The 12,323-nt window shown below is 42.3% G+C and overlaps 1 protein-coding gene across 2 annotated transcripts in view; it reads left to right on the top strand.

The window, feature by feature from the left end:
• LOC139609929 (sodium- and chloride-dependent GABA transporter 2-like) overlaps positions 1-12,323 on the top strand; it is a 120,483-nt gene that overhangs the window by 83,096 nt on the left and 25,064 nt on the right. The window contains exon 2 of one of the 2 annotated variants that reach the window (XM_071464993.1): positions 2,354-2,467. The exons of the other annotated variant lie outside the window; for it this stretch is intronic. The gene's annotated coding sequence lies outside the window, so the exon portion shown is untranslated. The remainder of the gene's footprint in view (positions 1-2,353; positions 2,468-12,323) is intronic. 2 annotated transcript variants of the gene reach the window in all.

The following is a 12,323-nucleotide window of genomic DNA, read 5'->3' as shown; positions in this document are numbered from 1 at the left end:
ACCACCCGTCAGGAGCGGTGCACACCCTGCACGCCATTTTTCAGCGACTTCCCAGAAGACAAAACCAGAACCACATGGCGGGATTTTTCTAAGAAACTGCCCTGTGGCAGGTTTGCAATGATATTCCAAACAACATACACATCTTTCACTGTCATCTGCGCTGTGAGTCAGGCTCAAACATGCCCGTAAATGTCATATATACATATAAAGTAGCTTTTATTGATGTAGAATGTAATTAGGTAAAACATCAGCTTGACTCTCCATGAGAGTGACTGATGAATGGTCATTTTAAAAGCTTAAACAACCTCATGTCTCATGCCTAAGCCCTGCTAATGAATTCAAAAATACTAATGTTGAATGGCATGTTATGCTTATATTGAATCCTATGACTAAAAGAGCGACTTCCCCAAGTGGTCTTGGTTTATCCAAGTCAGGTTCGTGTTTCTGTACATTTAAAAGTTAAAGTGAATTATAACAAATCAGGCCAGTGATTTCTGCAGCTCTGGAGCTAAGGGACTAGTTCTTCACGAGGCGTGACTGCACTGTTTCTTCTAACAAATTTACAGTTGATTCCTCTGTAGATGGAGGAGTCCTACCTTCCTCCACTCTCCTTGTGGACTTAACGCAGATCAAACACAATGTGGGCGTATTGATATTGGCCCGGTGTGTGTGAGAAAGCGGAAGCTGCTCCTGTCACTGGGGGACGAAGAGCAATGCGTACAGTATGTGTTTCCATAGGTGTGTGTGTGTGTGTGTGTGTGTGTGTATGACCGCAGAAGGATCTCCCTGGCTGCAGCTAAAAGGATCCTTCAGCGGAGGGACCCTCCCTTCCAAGCTTTCCGCTTCCTTGCCCCACACCCGCCAGAACCACCCAGGCCTCACTGGTTCTGTCACCCAGGGACGGGCAGGTCTTCCAGGGGCAGAGCTCCCTTGTTGTTGCCATGTTATTCCATCAGGGTTCTTCCTCTGAGAGCGACTGGCCGAGGAAAGTATCGCATTGAATTTATCGATGGTGTGTGTTCTGAGCCTGTGTGCGCTCACATGTGTTTATGCAAGTGTGTGAGGGTGTGTTAACTCCCATTAGTGCCCAGTGACAGGAAGAGTACCGGGAAGTAACCGTCATCTTCGTCACAAAGCGTGCACATTCATTAACCCTTGGCCCTCCCTATTGTTTGACTTCACACTGATATGAGTGTTTTCGTTAAGGAAATCGGATATGGACATGACTTCATAGTGTGTTCGAGTGTGTGCGCGATTGCTGACTCATTCAGTTCATTTTCTACTTGGAAAATCTTGCTGTCTTCAGCCAAATCTCATTTTTCTCCCCTTATTTGCAAGTTTTTCTCTCGGAAACAAAGGCTTTAAATTTGCATTTTGCTCTTACCTAATTACACTTTTTTGAGCAAAACAAAGATTGTTGCAGCACGCATTCCTCTTTTCTTTCCCTCTGAGTGACTGATTCATGTCTTGAAGGCAGTTTGGGCAACAGTGTAGGTGGCTGCAGACTGATGGATGGTTCAAGGTACTCTGTTTATTTTTCAGAAAACCCCAAAGGGGAATAAAGACTTTCACCTCTGCTTTCTCACACCACACGTGCCAACTTAAGCGGATTGTGTGTGTGTGTGTGTGTGTGTGTGTGTGTGTGTGTGTGTGTGTGTGTGTGTGTGTGTGTGTGTTCCAAGCTGTAGGACATGTAGCCGCTTAACATTCCACCTCTCACGCCCATGGAAACCAAGGCCAAACTTTATTTTCTCTGTGTTTTTTTACGGACACCACTCACACAGGAAACTTAATGTAAAGTTGTGTAAATTTCATTCAAGAGAAATGAATTGTTTCAAATTATTCTCTGTATTTAAAAAAGGCCTGTTAAACATTACTTTTTAATTAACAGCAACTTTTTGTTTATTTTTGCACTAATTGAAAAAATCAGTATGTAATTGCAGGGAGAGTTGAACTGACTGGAATATTTCAAACACAGAGGCAGTTTCTATTACATGTTGTGCTCTGCCCAATCGTTAACTAGCAACAGTACATTTTCTCAATTATTTTAATGTTGAAAATTCATCTGTGCTGCATTAAGCCAACAAAACAGGAAAACAGCCTTCCTCCACCCATTCATCTTTCTGCTCCACAGTCTCCTGAGCTCTATACACAAAGACAGGCTGGGGTCAAGGGTCAAGCATACACACATCATCACACGTGCACTTTTCATCCACAATAACACACTAGGTGCAAAACAGGGCAAATCCCCTACAGACTTTAAACAAAACTTCCCCACTGACCACCTTGTCTTTTGATAACAGGACTGATGAGTGATTTGTGTGTGTGTGTGTGTGTGTGTGTCTGTCTGCAGTGTTTACCAAGGGGGCTGACTGTTCACATGGCTCGTCAGGTGATGTATGTTGCCGGCTACCTGCAGTGCAGCTGTAGACTGTTTTGAAGAGCAGGTCTGGCTCCGGATTCCGAGGTAAACACAGTCGTTCTGGGGAGACAGAATAAACCCAGACACATCACATGAAACTGAAATAGACACAGGCTGGTCAGAATCGTATATAGAATCTCTTTAATTTGCCAAATGATACAGCAGATGTATATTTACTCCTAAAAATGATATTGTACAATGAGTTTTCTAACCTGGACCCTGTTGCATAAAAGATACTGTGGGAAATAATTTGCGATGGTCTTATGGGGCTCTTGAATGCTCATGTATGAGTGGCAATTCTTTTACATAGTGAGACGTCAAAAGTCATGTTTTTCACAATGATCAGAAGAATATATTGATTTTAGAGTTTTTAGTTCTGTAACCTTTATGGGTTGCTCTTGCTGTGCTGTAACAACAGTTTGATGTTCCCATTCATAATCCCGCCGTCTAAACTCTGATCGGTTGGTTGTTTTTCCAGCTGGAACACATTTTTTTTAAATCAACACAATGAGGATGTTTTCATAAATATATCCACAGACTGTTCACCGTCAACATGTTTTATTTGTCTTCAGTACAGTATCCACTCCTGGCAACTTGAGCATGATTAAAGGGAAACTCCACTAATATTCTACTGCATATACTGTATGAGGCTACTAGCATGGCATAGCTGAATACGACCAAACTCTCTTTAGTCGAGTTGTATTGTGGGTAATCTAGGCATCAGATTTTGACAATATCTATGCATGTTGTGCTGCATCAATCTTTATCTGACTCTTTTAAAGTGACCATTGTGAGTCTTAGTGTAAACCTAAATTGGTAGCTTCTACTTTATTTACATCTAGGTAACTAAAAGCCCTTGAGGTCTTGGTGAAAGACTGAAAAAGTAAAGTCTAACACCAGATGGGATGCAGTAATCCAGGCAGAAACTACAGTAGACCTCCTCCAAAAGGTTTTAGTAGGAGACATAATTGCAAAACACACACACATACAATCACATTCCCACCCTGTCCTCCTCTGTCACTGAAGTCATAAAACTAAGATATGAAGCCTCTATTTTTTGTTTATGATATTGAAGATACGGAGTGAGCAAGTTTTGAGTTTTATTTATGATAAACAAACTAGTTTCTGTTTTGCTGTTTATGATGTGCAAGTGATGGGAGATATATTGTGGAAGTAAGCTTCCACTTCACTGTCAATACATGAAGACATTTATCACAGCTTGCTGAGAAGGGCGTGTGAGGAGAGGGGGGACAGATGTTTATGGGTGTGCATGAGGGCAAAATAATATAAAGCGACAAGAAGGAGAAGGGTGTTTTGAGTTAAATTGGAGGAGCTGGTTGATACGACGATGTGTGGTGCTGTACAACCTGAAGAAAAATGCATTCACTGTGCTCTCAACTCACTCTGAGGGTGGCAGTTTGGAAAAGAGGATTGTGCGGATGTGAGGGCTCTCACACCTGGCAACCAAGATAATAGCAACATTTCCCTTTTGCAGCACATAGCCAAGCTTAAGGTATAACAAGCATACCTGTGGGGATGAATGCATACACACACACACACAGACACACACACACACGCCTTCACACACATGCTCAAAATTGCACCAGAATCGTTCGGAGTGACTTCGCTCCAAAAGAAGCTGAGACAACAGCCAAAGAACATAACTGCAGGTCGTGTAGAAAGACCAGCGTGTGTGTGTGATGGGCTGGTGTGTATACCTGATTGCAGGAGCATGAATAAGCATTTCGTGTGCGTGCTTTTGAATCAGAGATCACACACACACGCTGGCGGCGCAGTGCAGTGCAGCAGGTCAGGAGTGTGTGTGTGGGCCCCGGGCGCTGGACGGCTGAATAATAATGTCAACGGGTTGATGTGGTGAGGCCTGTCAAGAGAGCGCTGTAGGTTCGCACCGTCAGCTGTGCTTCATCAGGGAAACCCTCACCGCCAAACCTCCCCTCTTCCTCCTCAGCTCCTCAGCTCCTCCTCTACCGCTGTTTTCAAACCGCCTCTTTTTCCCCTGTGATCCTCCATCTGTTTCCCCTCGCCTCCACACTATCACCTTTCCGCTTCTTCCCCCTTTTTATCAGTTCTTTTCTGTCGTGCTGGTCAAATTTCTAACACTCTCTCCTCACTGACATTTCCACGTTTGGCTTTCAACAAGAGTTAATTAAAAGTCAGGGAACATCAAAATCTCCATCCCCTATCCTCTTTCTGTTTTGCACCTCACCAACTTCTTGAACCTTTTACACTCTATGACCTCAATACATTTCTGGTATCCATATCAACACTCAACAACGTTTGTTCTGGCTTTTTTGACGCATCCTCCCTGCAATGCTGGGATCTGGACAGCGGGTATGTACAGTACATGTGAGTCAAAGACTTTTTTTTTTTTTTTTTTCTTGAGAACACAGCAGGGGAAGTGAAGGCCCAGTTCTCATTTCCCAGAGGATGTCGGAGACTGTTTTTCTCACGGTGGTCTGGGTTGAGCAGTAAGCTGGCACGGCTTGGCATGGATTGGCAAAGGAAGTGGCTGCCTGCACCCCGCAAGGGATTCCGGCCAGTTCCATTTCCTGTCAAACATCCTCCCAGAGGAAAGGAGCTCCAGGACATTAGAGAGAAAACCCACAGGGGTAGAAACAGAGAGAACAGCTGGACGCAAGATAAACATTTTTAAACTCCATACCCAAAGGCTTCTGATCATTGCCAGAGGAAAATACAGGCTTTATACATATATTACTCCTTCGGTTATCAAGAATTCAAAAACAATAAATTCTGCATTGCCTTATAAAGTTACCTATATTATTGGGTCTGGGCAGATAGGGCCAGAGGACAAAATTTACATGACATGGGCCCTTGCAGCGATGGAGATGCGGAAGGTGTCCTCTGGCCTTTACTCTGTGAACTCTGTTTTTATAGGTAGAGATTTTCTTTCCTGACATGAGAACTCTTGTGGACATACAAATATTAACTCAGGCAGGAGGGTCAGTAGCATGATGTTCTTATCACCTGACTGTGACACTGGTGCTCATGTGTATCACCACAGACCAAGATTTTTATTCTCCGTGGAACTGTCCTCCAGAGAAAAATGTGGACTGGGTCAGGCTAAAAAACAATTAGTTCATACAATGTGTCGTCCGACCACATCAGAAGTGTTTACAACTGTTCTGAAAGGCCACACTCAAAGATAGGGGGAAACGCCTGCTATCATAGCCAGGCGGGAGATGTGATGGTTGATTGAATAAGGGGATAATGGCGCACATTTTGAATCTCTCCTGGAAGACATCCACGGTGCTGCACTTGGTTGTAAACACAAAAAGTGACAGAAAAAAAGTTGTGTCACGACTGAAAAACAAAGCTAGAGAGAGAAGTTCAAACACTGGCTCCTCTCTCACCTCGGCACAGCTGGCAGATTACGGCATGAAGTGGGTGTGAATGGCGGCTTGACGGTTTTGGAAAGTTACAGAAATTGTCAGACATGGCTCCCTCAGCGCTGATGTCAGAAAAATGCGGGAAAGGAGGGGACTTCCGAAGCTGCCCAGCCATCTGACAAAGACTTCAGATTGAGTATAATGGCTGCAGGACATTTTCTTTCTTAATGAGACAGTAGTGTGACATAGTCATGGAGCCGCAAAGTGAACGTGGGATGAAGTTGGACGGGCTATCAAAACCTTGGACAGGCTGACGGCCAACATCGGTTTCTGTTCACCATGACCATGATCGTTCCCTAACTGAGTGTTATTCTAACCAAAACTACAATCTTTCCCTAACACTAACCAAGTGTTTGTGTATCTAAAGTCTAACCAAACCTTAACCATAAACTTTTCAGATCAGAAAACATCTATTGTTGCACCAGTGATAAATGACAAAAGATGTTGTCTTGACAGTAGGGATGTCAGAACATGTTTTTTAAAACATAAAAAAACCCTCGACATAACGCCCACTGAACTCCAGGATATACTAACTCGAGATGTTTTGAATGATAAAAAGTAAAACAGAATTAATGGCCAAGTCAAATCTGTAGTAAAAGGCCAATATGAGGCTGATAAATCGTCTTAAGTTACTCTAGAGTCATATGTTGGAGTTCTCCCTTCAGGTGTATTCATGGTATTTATTGTATTTTTCAAGGGCTCAAATTCCACTGGACCAAATCAGATCAGATAATTATACCACAAATTCTAATTGCTGATAACCTGAGTCTCTAGATGTTTTCCCTGCCTGGGTTAAGCAGCATACTTGTGGGGCATGCTCCGCTATCTCCTACCACTGTCTGGCTCTCTGTCTCCTAAGCTCGTGTTTTTTGATGGCGAGACGCAGGGCAGAGTTTGCCTCTGTGGTTTTCGGTCATGCATTCTCTCACACGGCATTCCAGACAGATCTCCTTACATCCACACATTTTGTCGTTTTTTTCTCTCTCTCTCTGTTCTCTTCATCCCTCTTTCCTTTCTTTTTGTCTCCGAGGGCAGCATACCACAAAATCACTGGCTGCCGCAGACGGACAAAGCAACCTGTTTTCCTAACTGCATTAGGAAAATCATGTTTAAAATGTACACATTTTGACTCTATAAATCATGTTTATGTGGTGACACAAAGATCCCAATGAAGACATCAACCATTTCAAATCTGTGCAACCTCCGTTCGCAACATGATTTCTGAAATTAGATGCGTCATTTGGAGTAAACTTATCATATTTTCATATGTGGGTTGAACACCCAGCACAAGGGATCCACAGATTCACGAGGAAAGCCGTCTTTCGTTTTATGACGTGCTAATGTTGAGGAATGCTATTCGGTCGGCCATTAAGAGCTTAGATAGGAAAGAGGCCCTTAAGTTCAGGAAAAGAAAAAAAAACAAGATTCTTGAATCGAAACCATGAAGAGTGGGATGTCGTGCAAGGTCAAGTCCTTCTAGACTGTGAGCCCAGAGTATCACCAGATTACTGGCTGAGGGTTTAGAGCAAAATTCATCCAACTTCTTGAGGGCCAAGCTCTTTCTCTTGACATATAGCTTCAATTTAAGCATATTTGTCTCAGTAAAGACAATCAACTCTGGTTTTATGAAGGAAACAGACAAAACAGCTGTACAGGGAGACTTCTGACTGTTGTTTGATAGATTTGTGGTTTCAGCATCACAGGGAGTCTGAAAGAAGAATACGAGAAACATTTGTGTTGAGTTGTGTGTTGAACTTTGCACACCCAGAAGTCCCAGTCTCCTTGGCCTTGAAGAGCGCCCACACTTTGGCGAGAGAAAGGCGTCAGAGGACAGCGGGTGCCTATTGTGTCTGGGGGTAATTCATCAAGGGGAAGGTAATGAAAAGCCTTGAGGGGACGTGAGGGGTGACTGTAAATCTAGTTAAGCTGCAACGACCTGCGGGCCAGAGCACTAACTCAGTGCGGATGTGCCTGTCTGTCAAAGTTTGTAAAAGTGTGTACGTGTGTGTGCAATATGTTTGTAACTTTTGCAGGATGTCCTGCTAAAAGCATTATCATTATTATTTCCCTCTGTTCGTGTTGTCTGTGCCCATGCAGTTCAGTCTGCATACTGTAGGTCTGCGTTGTTTGCTAGCTTATAGTCTTTTTTTTTTTTTTTTAATTCACGCTCTTGTCGGCACATTGCTACATTTCTTATCATGTTACTGCGACAAACTTTTGACCAACAGAATAGCATAAATTGGTGCACTTCCATGCATAACCTATACAAACAAAACATTGTAAAAAACATTGTTACCTGCCACAGAAATTGCACAGGGCACCTTTAAGTTGCAACATAAGGATTTATACTTTCTGCAGAGGGGCTTAATGAGCCATTTTACTGTTGTGTTATGACGTGTGTGTGATTTAGTACATGTGCGTGCTTTTGGGCCGCAATATGTTACAGTTTTTTGACTGTATCATATCCCGTGCTTCCTCTTTCCCTTCTCCTCAGTTTGTAACCTTCATCTGTATCCTCCACACTGAATGATTATACCCTATAACTTTTGATCTTGATGTGGTGTTTGCTCAGGTGTTTCCACTGTATTCTTAAGATATGATGATAATGATGATGATGATGAAGTGCTTTCAGACTCACTCACTCTCTGTGTTGCTTCCTCGATGTCTGATGAGCATCTGTGCAGTGAGACGTTGCTCCAGCAACAAAGAGATTTATAATGCAGACAGTGTGCAGAAGGTTACTGTTTTATTACGTAGCTCCTTTTGAAATGAAACACTTGGGCTTTTCATGAATCACAACTCTGGCTTGGATTAGGGCAAAAGGACAGAAACCACACAGAGGCTTTTATAAATGAGGTCCCAGCAGAGAATAGTGAGGTTATAAGCCTAGATTTGGACCAGAGGAGTGGACCCTCCCTTCAGTCCTCAGAAATGTTTCTTCTGACTGTTTGCTCCGTTGACACACTGTGATTACATTGTGGGTCACAAATCCTATTTTTCTTCTTCTGTTCAGCCAAGTCTTGACAAAACTTTTGCAGTACAAAACCAGCAAGACATGCAAGGGATTAAAAATGTCCCTCATACTGTCGAAAAAGTCAGCTTCGCCTTTGCCAATAAACCATAAACACATGCCTCATTCCATGACACCACCACCCACCCCTCTCTCCTCATAATCCGCAGTTTTTTCCAGAAGAATGTTAAAACACTGGAGTCGTGTTCTGGCAGCAGGACTGCAGTTGTTGATCACAGCCCTTTTGTTTACTGCTCAGGAATCCCGATGTGTCATTACGAGACAGGGCTCAGCTTCTCACATGAACCCTACTCGCTGTCAGATTCCTCTCCTCCACCTACTCTATTAAATAAGTGGTTGTTGAAAGGTAGAGGGTGTAATAAAGGGATCTCAGCTCTTGTTTCTTCAGATGGGGGCTTGTAAATATTTCACCATGAGCAAATGACTTCTGAGTCAGTTTACAGGTGTGCATTCATGAGAGCTATGTTTTAACAGAAGTAAACATGAACAGAAGGCTGATGATGAGACAGTCACTCACTACTCTTTTCGTTGAAACAGTGAGAAATTAAAATATTACAGATTAGACAGAGAATGTTATAAAAGTTATACACTTTAAAGGAATAATTCAGCATTTTGGGAAAGGCACTCACAGATACCATTCTCGTGCTACAGCCCACAGCCAGTTAGCTTAGCTTAGCACAAAGAAACAGGGGGAAACAGCCAGTCTGGCTCCGTTTGAAGGAAACAAAATCCACCAATTAGCACAACTAAAGCTCAGTAATTATCTCTATTGCTAATTATCTCTTTTATCTAATTTGTATGAAAACAGAAGTGTAGAATCTGTAATTTGTGGTTTTATTTCAAGTAATGTGCAGGACTATTTCTTGGCTGTGCACATTAATTTCACAGCCTACATGGTTATAATAAAACTGATTGCAGAAGTGTGCTCAAATAGAAATGTGTATAAACCACCAGGGGAAGTAAACACACCTTGAATGGTCACTCTGTGGTAGATGGACAAACCTGAAAATCATGTTCAACATAATGAGAATCACCTCAGAATGTAAGTAATAATTATTGCACATACTCGTGGTCAAATTACGATTTAGCTTAGCTGGCTAGAGAGCAGCTAACAAGCCGTTCTGTCATTAACTATGTATGCAAAACGTTTGTGTGCTCACAGCTGTGCATGTGTTGGGCTGAGCTGTAACTTAAGGAAGCACCTGTGGGCCCTCAGGTTCTTGTTTGCTCCTCACTGTGGCTGACAGTGTCAGACTAAACCATCAGATAAAGAGAAATGTGACAGCATGTCAGACCGTAGTAAACGCTCGGAGCTAAGATGCCTGGAATGCATTTCCCCTTGTCAGAGGGGGAAAGGGTGTGGGTATAATTACACCAAAAATGACTCTGTATCTCACTTTAATAATACAGTAATTACAAATGACAGTTCAGCAGAGACACGTAATTTGTGAAGGGATTTTCATTTCATTCTTTTTTTTATTCATCACTTTTTTAAAGTCTAAATCTGATGGAGAATAGAACTAGTTTATAGGCGCCAGCGAAACTGGAGCAAAGAATATGGATCAGTTTTTGTCCATTCATCATGTGTGACATCATCACCGCCGCTAATTAAATTTTGCCAAAATTTTGAGGAATGATGTATCTCATCCCTGATTGTATGTTCAAGATTATACAGACAAGCTCAGGGAAGGAGTTTGTTGATAATTTGTCCCATGTGTCTCAGTGTCAAATGAGTTATTGGTGTCTCCACTGGGAAGATATTAATTTTTGGAAATAATTTATTATACGGAGGGAGAATGCGGCACATGATCAAAACAGGATGACACACATTGTGTTTCTGATCATTCAGAGGCCCACATGTTTTCTATTGTTTTTCTTAAAGCAGTGACAGCAAATCTGACTTCTATTTCATCTGAGGACAGTAAGCAGCAAAAATAAAGCTGAACAAGAACAATTATTCAAAGGCCTCAGAATGTAGTTTGGCAGATGTTCACTGTGGTGTGGGAAAGTTGACATTGCTTTGTTAGGGATTGATATGATTTTAAGCAGGCTGAAATAAAGGCTTTATATCCACGGTATGAAGCAAACCACACTGTAATTGTCATGTTTTTCCTCCTCTTTGCCGTTTTGGTGACCAACCCAGTTTTATTTTTCCCTTCCATCAGCCGCTGTGACCACAACGCTGTGTCAGATATGTCTCTGCATCCCTATCTGTCCATCCTCATTCCAGCTCTGTCACCCTAAAGAACCAGAGAGCAGGATAAAAGAAAGCAGGGAGGCTGACCTGACTTTGATTTGAATTCTGGTTCTCCTAATTTCAGAGAATGTCAAGGTCCTTGCAGTAATAAGTAATTTGTTGATTGTGAAATTGGGCACCCAAAGTGCGAAAGTGTAAATCACATGACTTCATAGCCTGAAAAAAATATAAAAACCCATTTTATTACTGGCAACTCACAACGGGTGTGCAAACTAGCAGCTGTTAAATAAGACAGCCCAATACAACCACAAATTACAGCCTCAAATATCACAGTATAGACAGATTAGAGCAATTATCTGTTGCATAGCTTAACAGGTTATTTCAGCTGCAGCCATTCTGCAATAAACTGTCGTCATGTGAAAAATTACCCTCTTTGGGCAAGTTGAGGAAATACCTTCCTCAAGGACTTGTATCTGTGTTGCACAAAAGTCTAACCTCTGCTTCAGTGGCTGGGAAAGTCCCAAATAATTTAATGTTGAGACAACATATCCAGACTATACGAGATACCAACTGAGAGCAGAGGTCACTTGATGTGGTCCAACAAGAAGAGCAAAGAGGGGAGAGGACAGTCTTCTTTTGGGAGGGTTTGAATGCGGATTTATTAGTTTTTGACACACTTGATAAAGCAGTGATGCAGTCAATCCTAAAACTTACATAAACTATATATAATGTTATCCACTGGATGTGTATCTGTGTGGTTATCTTATTGTAGCATGGCTTTGTTATGTCTGTCCTGTGCTGTACGCTCTAATATATCATGTCTTGGTCATATGATCCTGTTGTGTTTTGTTGTTCTCTACATAACAGCTTCATGAGAGAACCTGAAGAAGCAAAACAGGTGATTTGTATCATGCAGAAAAAAATGAAAAACTTCGGTCTGGTTAAACTTCTGCAATAGCAGCAGTGGCAGAATAGATAGAACAAATAGAAATTCAATTCCAAATAGAGCCATAAATGAATGACCGAAGACAAGAAAGGCTACATAACTAGAGAGATGCAGAGGCAGTGACGGAGCCAGAGCACAGAGGAAGGCTGGTTATTAGAGCATGTTGGTCTTGTTTTGATGGGGCCCTGCACTCTTAATGACAGACTGCCTTGGCTTCTATCAGTCGGCATCTCTCTCTCTCTCTCTCTTCTCTCTCTCTCTCTCTCTCTCTCTCTCTCTCTCTCTCTCTCTCTCTCTCT

This window comes from Trachinotus anak, unplaced genomic scaffold (assembly GCF_046630095.1).
Source record: "Trachinotus anak isolate AG129_WGS33_773 ecotype Australia unplaced genomic scaffold, CSIRO_AGI_Tana_v1 ptg000026l, whole genome shotgun sequence".
Classification (NCBI taxonomy): Eukaryota; Metazoa; Chordata; class Actinopteri; order Carangiformes; family Carangidae; genus Trachinotus; species Trachinotus anak.
The sequence above is the reverse complement of the archived record's forward strand: the minus strand, read 5'-3'. Positions and strand labels throughout refer to the sequence as shown.